Source organism: Equus przewalskii, chromosome 2 (genome assembly GCF_037783145.1).
Source record: "Equus przewalskii isolate Varuska chromosome 2, EquPr2, whole genome shotgun sequence".
Classification (NCBI taxonomy): Eukaryota; Metazoa; Chordata; class Mammalia; order Perissodactyla; family Equidae; genus Equus; species Equus przewalskii.
Genome location: NC_091832.1, coordinates 80,808,507 through 80,824,475, shown reverse-complemented (window position 1 = coordinate 80,824,475; position 15,969 = coordinate 80,808,507). Strand labels below are relative to the sequence as shown.

General features: G+C 36.2%; 1 protein-coding gene across 16 annotated transcripts in view; it reads left to right on the top strand.

The window, feature by feature from the left end:
* Positions 1–15,969, top strand: part of ARFIP1 (ARF interacting protein 1) — a 121,352-nt gene that overhangs the window by 43,434 nt on the left and 61,949 nt on the right. For 6 of the 16 annotated variants that reach the window (XM_070611551.1, XM_070611549.1, XM_070611550.1 and 3 more), the window contains one exon: positions 10,661–10,749. The exons of the other annotated variants lie outside the window; for them this stretch is intronic. The gene's annotated coding sequence lies outside the window, so the exon portion shown is untranslated. The remainder of the gene's footprint in view (positions 1–10,660; positions 10,750–15,969) is intronic. 16 annotated transcript variants of the gene reach the window in all.

The window sequence follows — 15,969 nt, the reverse complement described above, 5'->3', positions numbered from 1 at the left end:
ATTTCACTTATATTTGCCTCAGCAGTCCTTTAGAAGGAACAAATGTGTCTTCAGGCTCGAGGTTTGTTTCTTTTAATTGCAAGTGTTTTAACTTGGTTTCTAAGCACCTATGGCCCAGTATAGAGTGACTCACAGAAGAGACTTAAATTCTGAGCCTACAAAGGAAATTTTCACTTCGGGTTTTAGTCTTTCTAGTGTTTGAAAACACTAAGACACACCTGCATAATAAGGAAAGTATTTTACCAATTACTTTATAAACTTCTTTTAATTCAAATAACTAATTATACTAAGATTTTAGTTAATGATTGCTTCATCTTATTTTTGGTAACAGCTCCTTTTGCAAATTTATTTGGCAAATATTTATTGAGTATCTGCTGTGTACCAGGCACTGGAGATAGAGCAAACATGACAAATACGTGCCACCAGAGAGCTGCTGTTCTAGTAGACAGCCTAACAACACTAAGGACCTTTGTCCAAGAAGAATGCGAAATACATACAAGAATATGCTGCGTTGTTTGGGGGATTCACCTGCCATCAAGCTTGTTCTTTTTCTTGTTGTTGTTGAACTACAGCTTATACACAGTTAAGAGCACAAATAAGTAGACAGCTCACTGGAACTACCGCCCACATCAAGATGTACAGCATCTCCAGGACCCTGACTCCCTCTTGCCCTCTTCTAGGCAAGATACCTCCTTCCCTCTCAGGGTATCACCACTACTCTAACTCTGTCATCATAGGTTGCTTTTGACTCTTCCTGAACTGCATTTAAATGTAATCATACAATATGTACTCTTTTTTGACTGGTTGTCACTTGACATAATGTCTGTGAAATTCCTTCATATGGTTGCTTGTGGCAGTATTTAATTGTTTTTTCATTGTAATACAGTTTTCCATTGTTTTAACATACCACAGTTTGTATATCTGTTCTTTAGTTGATGGATACCCGGATTGTTTCCAGTCCATTACTCTTATGAATAAAGCTGCCATGACCATTCTTGTACAGGTCTTTTGGTGTACGTAATCACCGATTTCAGTTGATTATATACCCAAGAGTAGAATTGCCGGGTCATGGGTACATGATGTTTGGCTTTGGTAGATATTATCAACTAGTTTTCTGAAGTGGTTGATCCAGTTGACAGCCCTACCAGCAATGAATGAGAGTTCTAGTTGTTCCACATCCTTATAAATTCTTGGTGTTGTCATACCTTTTAATTTTAGCTATTCTGGTGGAAGCATAATGATATCTCATTTGTGGTTTTCGTATGCATCTCCCTGGTAACTAATGATGTTGAGTATATTTTCATGTTCTTATTGACCATTTGGGTATTACTTTTATGAAGTGCCTTTTCAAGTCCTTTGCCCATTTTTCTGTTTGGTTTGTGCCTTTTTCTAATTGATTTGTGAGAGTTCTTTTTACATTCTGGGTATAAGTCATTTGTTTGGATAGATGTATTGCAGGCATTGTCTTCTAGCCTGTAACTTGCCTTTGCACTCTGTTAATGGTATCTTTTAATGAACAAAAGTTGTTAATTTTAATGAAGTCCAACTTATAAGTATTTCCTTTTAGTGATTTTTGTGACCCTTTTGCAAAATCTTTGACCATTCCAGTATCATGAAGATGGAACAAATATTAGCTTCAACCTTGATACCTGGTAGTTAATTCCTCCAGCTTTGCTCTTCTTCGGGGTTGCCTTGTACCTTAAACATGTTAATGAGTCTTTATTTTTTTTGTTTTTTATTTTATTTATTTATTTATTTATTTTTGAGGAAGATTAGCCCTGAGCTAACTACTGCCAATCCTCCTCTTTTTGCTGAGGAAGACTGGCCCTGAGCTAACATCGTGCCCATCTTCCTCTATTTTATACGTGTGATGCCTACCACAGCTTGGCTTTTGCCAAGCGGCGCCATGTCCACACCTGGGATCCGAACCAGCAAACCCCGGGCCAGCGAGAAGTGGAACGTGTGAACTTAACGGCTGTGCGACTGGGCTGGCCCCTTAATGAGTCTTTAATTAAGAACCTTTATTTGCCTTTGAATAGCACTGAAAAGAGGTTTTTTTAATCCTTTCAAATGTTAACTTTAGAATAAAGAGTCATATTAGAATGAGGTGAATTAAACCATAATATATCAGTGAGTTCTTTGCTTATACAGTCAAAGCTAATTAACTTGCTATTTGTAAGTTTGCTCATTGGTTAATGTCAAATTCTCTTTTTGGAGATTCCGCTGCAATGTTATTTTACTTTCTATTGGGAGGTAGAAAAGGAATAAAGGAGGTCTTGTTTTGGAGGTCTCTCCTCATTGGATGTGAACTTTACCAGTAGGCAGGGCTCCTTAGAAGCAATAATCCACATCAACCAGTACACCCCACTTCACCTCCCTAAAGAAATTCAACATCATAAAACTTATTTCTGTTTGTACCTGTTCTTATTAAAAATATATGCAACATGAGTATCTTACGTATTTAATATCCTTTGATTAAAATAAAAATTGGCTGTGTGATCCCTTTCACTGTGAGTGAAAACAATAAAAAAAGCATCTTTTGACTGCTTTGAATAAATTAGACTCAGGATCTGTTAGGCATATATTTACCTAAATTTTGGCACACTTTCCCTCCTTTATTTTCCTGAGCAGTAACATGGAAATTGTTTTTTAACGTCAAATCCATGTTTCTGTTTTAATGGAGATAAAAGTTCATAGGGAAAATAAGTGTTAAGATGTATTGCTTAGCATTAGACTGTTTTGTAGACTAAAAGAGATCTCACGTAGAACTGGATCATAACCAGAGTTTTCTGAGGTGTTTTACTTATATACATCTTCCTTTTATACCTATTTGTTTAAAATCGTACAATGGCTTTTATTTAATGCATACTGCATAATGCACTTTAAAAAGTATAAAGTCTTGTATAAAATTAAAATGGTAGCTTATTAAGTTGTCATAACTTGGCTGGCCAGTTGGTGTCACTGTGGCACAGGCAGTGAAATTGTAAATGTTTCTGTTCTTGTTTTTGTGTCTCATTGCAGATGTTTCATTTTTCTCTTCATTTCCCTTCTTAGTCTGTCCTGCAAGAGGCCCTGGTAAGACTTTAACTCAATATTCACGTTCATGTAGAGATTATAATGGAAGAATTTGTCCTAAAAGTCCCCTGGCAGCAGCTTAACGTATGTTAATGTTTTGAGGTGTGTTACTCTTTACTAAGATGAGGGACCACAGCTATACAGAGAAAGGGTAGGATGATAATCTTACTGTTCTCACAATTTTTTGCAGAAAAAATATTTTTGCTTCCAGATAAAAAGCAATTCTTGTTTTTTAAAGATTAGTAAGGTTTAATCTCTCTAAATACTACAAATTACTCTTTGACTTGTAAACTACATATTATTTACAATCTGTTCTGTTATAGTGCTGGTCAAAATATTAGATTAGAAATGTGCGATTTTGTGCCATGAGTTACAGAGAAGAAGCAAATGTTAGTTCCACAAGGTTGAAACTTCTTGTGAATTAAATTGTATTCGGCAGATTTAGAGAAATTATCTTAGTAGGTATAGCTAAAATGAAACTTTTTTTGTGTTAGGCCCCAAACCAAAATCCCATAATTTAGGTTTTTCCACCTATGGACGTGTTCTCTAGAAATATGTACATATATGCAAAACTACCAAATTTGGCATTCAATTTTAGGGAGTTTAGGACTCCTTGAACCCTGCCTCTGGCTCCTTAGGATTCCTGGGTCTTAACAATTCCTGGCCTACAAATTTTTATTTAAATCACAGGATTTTAGTTTAGTAAGAGTACCTTAGAGATCCCTAAGTCTTGCTACTTTATTTTACAACTGAGGAAGAAGGCCCTTGAGGTCGTGATGGAATTATCCATATTAACTAGCAAAACCAAAAAGCTTTTGTGATTTGACTATCAGTACAGTGAGGGCAAGAATGTGCCCATTAGTTACTTTATCTCCAGGGCCTGGTAACAATGCTGGCACGTAATTGATAATCGAGGCTTTCATTAAAGGTTTGGTGAATGAATGAGTGAATGAATGAACACATGTTAGAGCCAGGATTAGAAACAAGGTTTCTAGACTTCTATGGAACAACAGGGAAGAGATATTGTACTCTTAAACTTGATACAGGTTGTATCCTTAATTTCCCAGCATGCATTGTTGTTGAAGTTTTTGTGTATGCAGTCCTAGTAGTTATTGTTTTACTCTTTAATGCTTTTGTTAAACTAACTAGTTTCCCCATTCCCCTGTACTTATCAGTCTGGATTACATACTCTAGCAGTCTGGAGAACATTTGGGAAGGAACATAAGAATAGAAATTGTCGCAACACTCTTTTGGACATATTTCCTCTCCTCACCCTGATGTTGTAACAATAAATGTTGTCCATTTAGTTATCTGCGTTTCCTGAGAGACTGGAATCACCTTTAGGGCAGACAGTATGTGCACACAGCACAGTTTGTGGTTGGTCAATAAAGGAATGAATTCCAGTATAAGGACTTAAAATTTAATGTGTTTTCTACTTCATCCATCCTAGAGTTTGAACAGCATGTGATGACACTTTGTCTTCATACAATATAGTAATACAATATGACGTTTCTGTGTTAGTGACATCTAAATAATCTAGTAGCACAGTCAGTGGCAGCATTAATTTGATGGGGGGCTTTTTCCAAAGGCCAGTTTTACCAAATATGTATCTTGGACCCTTTAAGAGGTATGGCAAGTGTTTCTCAAGGATTGTTTAACCCATGCAAATCTAGATTCATTTTAATATTTACTTTTCAAGTATAGAATGTATTCTTAGTACTATTACCACAAATTAAGTTTTAAAATATGTGTGTTTGTCATATATATATATCTATTAAATTAACTCTGGATTGAGATTCCTTTTGAAAATTGTGAATAAATATAATTTTTAATGAAAGGCTGAAGCCTTATCTATCTTAATTATAATCTGTAAATTGTGCCTTTATTTATAAAAAACACTTTCATGAGTAAGTTTTTTGATCTATAGGAGGAATTGTTTTGAATGTAAACACATAGAAATGTTTCCACAATGATATCCTTTGAATGAATTCAGCATGTCCTTGATGCAAGTTGGCACGTGATTTTGTTCTTATCAAACTTCAGTACTGCTTAGAATCTAGACTAGGGAAGTGCGGGGGTCGGGGTAAGGCCAAGAGAGTAGGCAGTTAACCGCCAAAAGATAGTGATACTGTAAGTTCTTGTTAAATGTTTATTGAATGAATGAGGGGGAGCAGGGAGAGAGCGAGAGAAATGCGGTTGAGATTTTGAGAATGTGTGTGTGTGTGTTGATAAATGGAGAAAGTAGATAAGTCAGGAGATTTGCTGTGTTGATCAAGTGGAATAAAAGATAGAGGAGGAGATTGTGATCCTAAGGAGATTTATTAGACTTAAGATTCCAGAAGTGTTGCTTCCTGAGTGATAACAAGGTCCAAAGTGACCGTGGGAGTTTGGCTGCCTAAGTAGAATGGGGCGTGAAAGATGAAAGGCATTAGAGATGAAGAGGTTAATGGAATCTGAGACTAAAGTGTAGGTTGGGTTGTACTATATTAGTCTAATATATCTTTTATCTGCCCTCACACTTCTTCTGACCCTTTGTCCAACCACAAATTACCAAACCTGAATCAAACTACCAAGTTTATGCTTCCTACAAGTATAGTGAGGAAAAGAAAAAATCATACACCTTTACAGGTTGTTAGTACTACAACCTATCATTCTGCATCAACATAGGTAGACAGGCTCATGCAATAGATTTTCTCTCTCTTTAAGTATTTCACAGTTTGTATTAAAAAAATAAAGCAACATACTACATACCATGCCATTTGTAGACTGTGTTTTTGATGAACTATGAAAACTCCATTTAGACGCCTTATATATCGATTTGGAAGGAATTGCAAACTGAACATCGAATCATTCTCTGAAAGTCCCCAGTGGCATGCTTGAGAACACAGGATAATGGTAAGAGTTGAGGATAGAGCAGAAGACCTGGATATGCCAAAGCCCTCAATAAAGATTTGGGATTCACTGGAAAGAAGGTAGATGACCATGTTAAGGTAGGGAAGAGGGCAGGAGGTAAGGTGGCCTGTAGGGAAATGGGGGATGGGCATCGGTATTGCACAAGAATGGAAAAGCAGTTCTTTCCAACAGAGTTTCTCAAAATGTAGACAAAGGATTACCTGTGTCAGAATCACCTGGCTTACTTTTTGAAATTCTGACTCCTGGGCTTCACAGTCCAACTTAATGAGAGTCAGAATGGGCAGCTAAGAAGAATCTGCATTTTCAATAAGTTCTCAGATGATTCTCAAACTAAAGTTTGAGAACTGGTAGTTTAGAAGTATCAGTGGAGCACTGAGAAAATCGTAACCTTGCCTTCTACCTGCTTGATAAGTAGAATGTTGGAGAATAATCAGGTTTGACTCAGGATAATTGTAGAGAGGCAAGAGGCCACTATGAGGAGGTTAAGGATGTTGCAATACGTTTACAGTAGAATTTGGGATGTGGTGGTCTGTTTGAATAGTAGCTTTGCTTCTGGCAGATATTCCTTATAGTCAGCTAACTCTTAAAACAACAAAGGGGATTTTAAATTGCCAAAATTCATATTAAATTTAACATAAAATTTTCTATTTGTTTCTTTTAAAATTATATTCTGTAAATGCTTTGGAAGGTTTTATCTACTCTGAAGAATGAGAAAAGATGTTTAAATTGAGGAAATTTATTAGTGAATGAAATATTAGTATTGTGTCTGCTAGATGCTGGCAGTACTAAAGTGGAACATAAGATAGATAAGCAAACTGGTCTTAGAGAGCTTACAGGCTACAGAGAGAGGGAGTATAGGCAAATTAATTTTAACACCAAGTAAGAAGTGATATGCTAGGCCAAGTATAGCATCGTCTGAGAACTGGTAGGAGGAGTATGTAAAGATTACCTGAGGAATTGATGTCCAAGCTGAATCTGAGGGTTGAGCTAGCCAGATGAAGGGTGAAGAGTGTTCCCATCAGAGGCAACTGTAAAGACCTGAAAAAGGTGCAAGACCATAGAACTGAAAATTCGCTAATGTTGGAGTGGAGAACATGGGGGCAAATGTGTGAGAAGTGAGGGTAGAGAGATAAGTAGGGACCAGATCCTGCAAAACTTTAAAACCATGTTGAGGAATTTGGATTTTACCTAAAGGGCAATAGAGGGCCTCTAAATGACATAAAAATGAAAGTGTCTCAATCAGAGTCACATTTTAAAGATTGGCACCTGAGCTAACAACTGTTGCCAATCTTCTTTTTTTTTTTCCTGCTTTTTCTCCTCAAATCCCCCCAGTACCTAGTTGTATATTTTAGTTGTGGGCCTTTCTAGTTGTAGCATGTGGGACGCTGCCTCAGCATGGCCTGATGGTGCCATGTCTGCGCCCAGGATCCGAACCAGCGAAACCCTGGGCCGCCGAAGCAGAGAGCGTGAACTTAACCACTCAGCCACGGGGCCAGCCCCCAGATTCACATTTTGGAAAGTTGTCTCTGCCTGTAGTTTGAAGAATGAATTTCATGGGTGATAAGACTAGAGACAAGGAAGACAGATCAGTTAGGTCACCAAGGGAAGAAAGGAAGGAAGACTTGGGACTTTTCTCCTGTAGAGAAACTAGAACCCGTAAAGAACACCAAGCCATTTTCAAAGTTGTAGATAGGAGAAAAACTGTGAGAATATAGTGCAAGGAAACTAAGGGAGAAGAGAGTTCGTGTAGTTTCCAGACTATTTGGAGAATCCTTACGGATTATTGGTGGTTACAGTACATGCTTTGAGAATCACTCCTTTATTCAAGATTTCTTCTCCTCACCCTAAGTAAAAGGGTGGAGGGAGGATTAATTAATAAATCTCTAGTTCTGTTTATGTATTGTAGTGTTGGGCATCTTATTGAGGAGGTGTATTTTAAAGCACATTTGCTGAGCATTTTGTCTTCTTTATGTGTAGGTTTTGAACAAACTTTCGTTCAAAAGTAGATTACATACCATGCTAAAGCATAAGTTCTAAAGTTCTGTTTTTAACCTCATTCTTATTCTTACCTCTGTTGAAAATATACAAAATAGAGGCAAGTTATTTGGGTTGAAATGAGCACCCCTTCACAGCTTTATGGAAGCTATTACTACAAATATTATATCATATCCTTTGAAAAGAACTTAAAATATACATGAAACTTCTTTGCCAAAAGCATTATGTTTTGTTTTGGCTTAATTATTTATTTTTTAAAACTATTAAATACTCCAGCATTATCCTAGTAGCTTGAATAGAAAGTTAACTTCTGTTTTATTCCATTTTATTGTACAATTGTTAAGTATGACTTTGCAGAGTCTTAAATTTTAAGTTGAATGTCAGCGACATAAAAATGAAAATATGTTCTGGAAGCTATAGGAGTAAATATTTTAAAAGTTGCTAAGCTAGGCACAACCTTGTTACTGAGACACTTTTTTAAAATTTAATGGTTATGTAAAGGCATATTTTAAGTTTTTGTCAACTATGAGGCTAAATTATATTACTTAGAGAGTGTGTGTTTTACAAAAAACGGTCAACAAGTTAATAAAATACTGAGTGTTACCTCAGAAGTTGTGCTGTCCTCTCATATAGCCCGGTCATTCTGTGTTGCCCTTACCTACCAGACCACTATCAAAATGATAATTCTGTTCAGAATCTGAATGGACCCATTTGGTACCACTTTGGGTTATGCTCCTTCTGTTAATAACAGTTTAGGCAAAGGAAGGGCTCAGTGCTTTTCAGAGTTTACAGCTGTTTTACATAAAGGACACAAGGTTTTTTCTGGGAGAACTTTTGTTTGTTGAGTAAAGGACCTCCAGGAGACCAGAGGAAGGGGTTTCAATGCGGTGTAATATTCTTCAGACAACAGAAGTGTCTTGTAGAGGCCATTTGGGACAAGATGGAAGGCATCCCTGTAAGTTCTTGAAAACTTGGGTAATCAGAGATATCCATCATATTTACTATTTAACTTGTTACTAGTTCCCCTCTTCCCAACTACTACTACTGTATCTTTTTTTCTGGGAATTTACACAATTTTTTGTGACAGGACAGATGATTCAAACGAGTAATGTTCTTTTAGAGAAGTTCCAAGGATACAGCAAACACAACTCACCTGGACCTCTGTGCCATTTATTTGTTGTTTGAGTGTTGTTTTTTTATCCCGCATATTTTGAGGGGTGTCTGATACTTTTTTTCTTAAGAGGAGCTGAAAAGCTGTCACGACTTGGAGCAGGGCAACATCCTAGGGAAACCATTCCAAAAAATTGTCAACTTTAATGACTAAACTTGCAAAGTTTAAAAGATATTTTGGTGGTTTGACAGTATTTATTTTGTAAGTGATATATTTGTCTTTCAGAGAGAAAAGATTGTCTGGTTTTAATGTAAATGTGAATAAAAGGATCACTAATATTTAAAACTAGAAACCATTGATTTAGTATGTTAAAAAATAAACTGGAAAGGAAAAGATCACTTATTCAGGGAAATGCAACAGACTCAGAGATTTGGTTTAAAAATAGGAAGTAAATAAAACTGTAAAGAATGTTTTCTTAATTCTAAGTGCTATTCAAAACAATATACAGATGAAAAGAATGTTGTCTTGTGAAAAGAGGTGTTAAGTGACAGGAAGAAATAAGTAAAATGGAATGAAAGTTGTTCATCTGTTTTGACCAGTAGGAAATTAAAGTTGAGAATGTGTTTGCATTAGTGTGTTTAAACTTTAGCAGGTTCTGAAATAATGATTTTTAAAAGGTATTTCTTTAAATAAATCTTTTAGAAAACACACTAGCTAAAATGAATTCTAAGTCTCCAGTACATTAATAGCTTGTGACTATTTACATTTACTATACATTACAGTTAATATTGTTTCTTGAAGTTTAGTCCTAACTATATTGCTAGTTATTTAGTAACTAAATGACACATTTTTGTGTCTCAGTGTTCTCATCTGTAGAATAGTAGTGATAGTACTGCTTATTGTCAAGATTAAATGAGATAATACATAGGCAGTTCTCTCTTTGTATAGTTCAATATGCATTAATTTCAGTTACCATGATTTAATTAAATAATACCAGTCCCCCAACAACATGCTCCAATTACGGTCACCACGGTGTATCAACTGTGATTGTATAAAGTACAAACTTTGCTGTTAGCACTTAAGTCCATAAATCACTATGTAAATATCAGGTGTGTATCATGATTATTGACTAATTTTGTTAGTTCTTTCAAAGTCTCTTGGTGATTGTTCACTGCATATCTGTTATTCAGTTCACACACAGACGGCAAACCTTGTAGTTGTATTACCTTCTTGTCTCCTGATCATAAACTCATGAGACATTTTCCAAAAAGAGATAGTCAAAAGGGAAGGGATGAACAAAGATGTAAGTGTAGCAAAGAAATGAAAAATCATAACACTAGAAGAAGTGAAATTCAATCAAACCTAAATGGAGTTATGGAAGAAATAGCTGACCATAGGAATGTTGATGCTGCCACTGTTTGAAGGACTCTTGGTCCGAGCCAGAAGAACTTAGTGATGGCTAACTTAACAACATAAACAAGGAACGAGTTTTTAATGTTTTGACAAGAATTTTTAAAGGTCGTAGAATAATCGTTTTTTCCCATTAATCTCTTTCCACTGTTTCAGCTTGTTTGATCATTTTTACGATCTTGCACTGACGTGCAAGGTGAGGACTGCCTGTACGTGAAAGTGCTTAGAACAATTCCTGGCACATAGTAAGTGCTCGAGAAATGTTTAGCATTGTAATTATTAGTAATAGCACTAATTAGTTGTACGGATGATTGTAGTAGGGGACAGGGATGGCTAACATTACTGTGTGCCTAAAAATATCTACTGGGTGCTTTCCCCGTATTATCTCACCTAATTTTCATAATACTCTGAGGTAATTTTAACTTCTATTTATAGCTGAGCAAACAAGGGCTAAGAAAGTTTTTAAGTACTTGCCCAGGATCACATAGCCACTGAATAGGAAAACTGGTCTATTGGAGTTATCTTTCCAGGTCTTTCATGTTTCTAGTATAGTTGGTACTGGACGAGACTATCACAAACTTTAAAAAGTGATTTAAGAGTCTTTGCTGTTGATAAACATCTTTTAAGTACGCTATACAAAATTCAAAAGATGATTTCATCAGGAACTCTAATTAGGGTGGAGAAAGCAAGAATACATCTTTGCAGCTTACTTTTATTTATTATTATATTATTGTGCTCTTATGTTTATTACTCTGTGTTTGTTACCATAATGATTAGCAGTTAAGATCCTTAAAATTAAAAAAAAAAAATTCTGTCATACCTTTGTTTGGGTAACAAATTATTGGAGTAGGTATGTTTTTGTTTTTTCTTTTTTAAGGCCAATTCAAAGAGATTTTCCTGGTAAAACTAATGTTAGTTTTCGGTTTTGGAGTAGATCGGTCTCCTCCACTGGATCATCTAACAAAGAGTTTGCATTTGGTCTTGCTAATGAAAAACTTTGAATGTTGAGTGTACTTTGATTTTACTACTACTCTTTTTCTTCCTTTTTTGGGGGGTGAGGGGGGAAGATTAGCCCTTAGCTAATATCTGCCGCCAATCCTCCTCTTTTTTGCTGAGGAAGACTGACCCTGAGCTAACATCTGTGGCCATCTTCCTCTACTTTATATGTGGGATTTCTGCCTCACCACGGCCTGTCAAGTGGTGCGTAGGTCTACACCTGGGATCTGAACCGGCGAACTCCAGGCCGCCTAAGCGAAACATGCAAACCCAACTGCTGCGCCACCAGGCTGGCCCCACTACTACTCTTTTTTAAAAATCTTTTTATTAAATATTAGATATGAAAGAATGTTGACACAATAAAGATACAAAGAATAACAGTACAAATAAAAAGGATCCAGATTGGAAAGGAAGAGGTAAAACTTTCTTTGTTTGCAGACAACGTGATCTTGTATGTAGAAAATCCTGAGAAATCCACCAGAAAAACTATTAGAAGTAACAAATTCAGCAAGTTGCAAGATATAAAAACAATGTGCAAAACTCTTTTATTTCTATACACTAGGAATAAGTAATCCAAAAATAAAATTGAGAAAACAATTCCATTTACAATAGCATCAAAAATAAGAAAATACTCAGGAATATGTGTAAGACTTCTACCCTGAAACTATAGCACACTGTTGAAAGAAGTTAAAGAAGATTTAAATAAATAAAAGAGTATCTCATGTTCTTGGATCAGAAAACTTAATTTATTAAGATGGCAGTGCTTCCCAAATTGATCAGATTCAACACAATCTCTGTCAAAATCCCAGCTGGCTTTTTTGTAGAACCTGACAAATTGATCATACGTAAAAAATGCAAGAGATCCAAAATAGCCAAAAGAGTTTTGAAAAAGAAGAACAGAGTTGTGGTACTCACTACTTCTGATTTCAAAACTTACTACAAAGCTGCAATAATCAAAACAGTATGATACTCACATACGGAAGACATATAGATCAATGGAATAGAATTGAGAGCACAGAAATAGACCTTTACATTTATGATTGGTTGAGTTTCAACAAGGGTGCCAAGACAGTTTTCGGTGTGGAAAGAATAGTTTTCAACAAATGGTGCTGGGACAACTGGGTATACACATGCAAACAATGAAGTTGGACCCAGACCTTACACCATACTCAAAAATTAGCTCAAAATGCATCAAAGACTTAACTGTCAGAGCTAAAACTGAAAAATCTTAGAAGAAAAACAGGTGTGAGTCTTCAAGACCCTGGATTAGGTACTTTGGCTTCTTAGATAAGACCCCAAAAGTATAAACAGCAAAAGAAAAAATAGATAAATTGGACTTTAAACTTTTGTGCTTCAAAGAACACCAGGAAGAAAGTGAAAAGACAGCCCACAGAATGGGAAAAAATATTTACAAATCCTGTATCTGATAAGGGATTTGTATCTTACAACTCAACAGGAAAATGATAAATGACCCTGTTAAAAATAGGGCAAAAGATTTGAATAGACATTTCTCCAAAGAAGATATACAAATGGCCAGTAAGCACATGAAAAGATGCTCAACGTCATTAGGCGTCACAGAAATGAAAATCAACACTACTGCTTCACACCTGCGGGAATGGCTATAATCGAAAAGACAGATAATAACAAGTGTTAGCAAGGATGTGGAGAAGTTAGAACCCTCATACATTGCTTTTGGAATGTAAAATGGTGCAGCCCTTCTGGAAGACAGTCTAACAGTTCCTCAGAAAGTTAAACATTACTATATGATCCAGCCAAAAACATGTATACTAATGTTTATAGCAGCATTATTTGTAAGAGTCAAAAAGTGGAAACAATCCAGGTGTCTATCAACTGAAGAATAGATAAACAAATTGTCGTATATCTATGCTATGGAATATTATTCAGACATAAAAAGAAATGAACTACTGATAGATGCTACAAGATGAATGAACCTTGAACACAGATGCTACAAGACACATACTACATGATTTCATTTGTATGACTATTCAGAGTAAGGAAAACCATGGAAACAAAGTAGATGATTAGTGTTGTCAGGGGCTGGGGAAAGGTAGGAAGAAGGGGTGACTTCTAATGGGTACTGAGTTTCTTTTTGGGGTGATGAAAATGTTCTAAAATTAGATAGTTGTGATGGCTACACAACTCTGTAAGTATACTACTGAATCTTTAAAAGGGTGAATTTTATGACATGGAATTATATTTCAATGAAGTGAGTTCTCAGTACAGTGAATACCTATGTGTATACCACTCAGTTAAGAAATAGAACATCACTGTTAGCTTTACAATCCTTGTTTTCTCTTCATGTAGCCACACTCACTGTCTCACTTTGTTCGGAATTCTGCCCACATTTTACCTCCTCAGAGAGGTCCCACCTAAAGTAGCACCCTTGGCCTGTCACTCTTTATCTCTCTTTCCTGCCTTAAAAACAAAAAAAACTTATTTAGTACTTATTATGTATTTACAGCACTTATTATTACCTGACATACATTTATTTGTTTACTGTCAGTCTCCTCCACGCCCTACCCTCATATGGGTCTAACATGGGCAGAGACTTTATCTGTTTCCTATGCTGCTGTATCTGTTGTGTATAAAGCAGTGGCTGTCATGAAGTTGGTGCTCATTAAATGCTGGTTCAGTGAATAAATAAATCCTTTATGTTCCAGAGCTCAAGAAGTACTTTCTCCTTTCTTACTTGGTTCTCATGGACTTAGTTCCTATTCTGAATTCCTCTGATACTTATTGTCTTTGCTTTGGCACCAAGTTCAACTTCTGTGTTAATGTTTATATGTCTTATAAAGTGAGGCAAGAACTGTACCTTATCTTATTTTTTCTTTGCCCAGAAAGTCTAACATATAGTAAGAGTAAGAAAATACTCATTAAATCAAATTTTAAAATAAACCTATTGCTATAGCAGTTTCTTAATCTATGTGGTATTGAGTCATAAATCCTTTAGTTCATTCAACAAATTCATTTATTCATTCATTCAGCAAATATTTATTGAATATCTACTACATTTCAGGTGCTGTCTCAGGTGCTAAATATATAGCAGTAAACAAAAAAATTGGCAACATCCCTGCTTTCATGAAGCTTACAGTATAGTGAGGGGTGAAAAAATAAACAGATATACACATAGTATGTTACTTAGTGATAACCGCTATTGGAAAAATAGAACAGTCTAAGCAGGATAGGAGTTCCAGTATGAAAGTTGTGGGAGTTGCTGTTTTAAATGTTGTTGGGGAAGAAAACTTCTCTGGCCAAAGGAGCAATAAAAGAGCAAGACCTTTGGATTTCTGGTAGAAGAGTACTCCAGGAAGAAAAAACAAGTACAAAGGCCTTGAAACAGAGTTAGGTTTATTGTTTTTGAGGAAACTGTGTGGCTCCAGGGCTCAGGCTAGTGGGAGATGAAGTCAAATCATGTGATGCCTTGGAACATTTGATAGTCTGGGTCTTACTTCTCGTGAGATTGGGGGTCTTGGAGAGTTTTGTATACGGGGTAACTTTGCTTGATGTGTGGAGTTAGAGGTGTGTCATGGATAGAAGTAGGGAGACCATTTGGGAGGCTCTTGGAATAATCCAGGTGAAATATGATGGTGGCGTAGAGCCGGGTGGTAGCCGCACAGTGGAGGTGGTAAGAATTGGTTTGATCCTGGATATATTTTGAGGGTAGCTCTTGTAGGATCTGCTGATGGTTTGAATGTGGGTGTGAGAGAAAAACAAGATTCAAAGGTAACTCCTAAATTTTTGGCTAAGGTTTTGGTAGTAGAGATGCCATGAGCTGAAAGAAGTGAAAACTCTAGGTGATGGCATTTTGTTCTGTCTGTTGGGGGTGAGGATTTACTGTGGAAATCAGTCAGTTTTGGACATACTAAGTTTGAGATGCCTATTTGATATCCAAGTGGAAATGACAAGTATGTGGTTAGATGTATTGGAATTAAAGAGGGAGGCTCAGGTAAGACAGATAAATTTTGGAGTTGTCACTGTATAGATGATTTTTAAAGCCAAAAGAATCAATAAGATCACTCAAGAAGTGAGGATAGGAAAAAAAGTCCTCTGACTGAACCCAGGGGCACTCCAGCATTTGGAGGTTGGGGAGTTAGGAGCAATCAGCAAAGAGACAGTAGAACATATCAGATGATGTAAGAGGAAAATCGAGAGTGTCCTGAAGCTGGGGATTGAAAGTGTAACAAGGAGAGAACAATCATCTGTGTCAAATGCTGTTTGGTAAGTCACATAAAATGAGAATTGATCTCATTAGTTATTAACTCAGAGTCCACCATACCAATCAAGTAATTGCTTAGGCAAAATTAATGAGCTTCTCAAGAAAAACCCTTCTCAGCACTTGTCAGTTATGAGAGACTGTGTCTGTTAAGTTTTGACTTTGCAAGTTGGAAAAATCAGAATGTTCTGAGTTTGAAAATTATAACTGTACGTTATATGTGGTGGGGTAGAGT